Source organism: Lupinus angustifolius, chromosome LG04 (assembly GCF_001865875.1).
Source record: "Lupinus angustifolius cultivar Tanjil chromosome LG04, LupAngTanjil_v1.0, whole genome shotgun sequence".
In the NCBI taxonomy this organism is placed as follows: Eukaryota; Viridiplantae; Streptophyta; class Magnoliopsida; order Fabales; family Fabaceae; genus Lupinus; species Lupinus angustifolius.
In genome coordinates, this window is record NC_032012.1 from 5,394,506 (window position 1) to 5,396,012 (window position 1,507).

A 1,507-nucleotide genomic window follows, 5' to 3' on the forward strand; every position below is an offset into this window, starting at 1 on the left:
AACCCGATTGGGCGAAAAAAAAAATTAGATTTTTGCCCGAGCGAGCAAAAACCCGATTGGGCGAAAAAAAATAAATTAATTTCCAGGATTTTCGCCTAGGCGAACGAGGCGTCGCCGGGGCGAGCAAAAACCCGATTGGGCGGAAAAAAAATCCCAGATTTTCGTCTGGGCGAACAAGGTGTCGCCGGGGCGAGCAAAAACTCTATTGGGCGAGAAAAAAAAAATTCCAGAATTTTAAGGAGTTTATGGAACCCTCTCGCTTGGGCAAGAGAGATCTCGCTTGGGTGATAATACTTTCGCCTAGGCGAGGAAAGCTTCAGTCTATTTGAGACTTCAAGACGAATTGTCGCTTGAGCGACTAGTCCCCACTTGGGCAATGGACGGTGTGGGACGATTGAAATAAAATGATGTTGTGAACCATGTGATGAACCCGGGTAGGGTGTGTTGTGATATAAAGGTTGTGGAATGAGATCATGGCTTAGATGTGAGGCATGACTCCACAAAGGTATGAAAGCATTGTTTGTGTTTATGCCTTGTTTGGCAAGTATCCGACTTCAGGTCGTGAACTAGGGGGTACCCTAGTAAGGATACATGATATCACTGAACAACGATCGACCGACCGTAAGAGGCTTGGTCATGTGACCGTCCAGGAGTATTCGGTGATGAGTTGTTGTGATTGAGATGTTACCTAGAGCATGTACGGTTGACGTACTATCGGGTCCCACGAGAAGCATTCCTTGTCGGGAGATGGCTTAAGGATGGGCCGATCATGTGTTTGATTAATACATTTGCATTTGATTCTGATTAAGAATGCATTGCATTGTGACCATGAAGTAGTGGAGAGGAAATGACGGGACGTCTTCGAGCACCATGAAGTAAGCAGGGACGGCACTGATTGGACGGTGATTCGCCAACAGTGTCTTGAGGGAGAGTCTGGGTGAGACGAGTCCCTTGTATTCCTGGGGAGGTACCCTGTTGGATCGGACAGTTCTCACAGGCCAAACTAGGCAATCTCTGACAACCCCTGGATTGCATTCGAGATCGATGAGAGGGATGCCCAGAAAGCGTTTATAGGACCTTGGTCCGGGTAGGACTGTTCCTGAGGGAACCGATCGATCTATTTTTAATTCCTTGCGAGGATATGTTATTTCGGTATGTTATTTCGGGTGGTACAAAACGGCTTGGTACGGGACATGTACTCTCGATTATTTCCGATTAGGATGTTGGATGGATATTGGTGTAAGGTGGATGATCTTGACATATCATGCATACATTATCATTGTGGATATAAATTCTCACATGTGAGTTACAAGTATGGTGTATTCCTATGTTTATGTATGTGATTATGAGTATAATGTTGATTATATTATTTGATATATTGATAATGTTGAAATAAATGGTAAGTTATGAATTTCTTCATGATGTTGGTGATAAATGATGAATTATATGTTTAAATATATTTTATGTGTGAGTGTAATATTCTAATTAAGTCCACGCCGTCAATGAA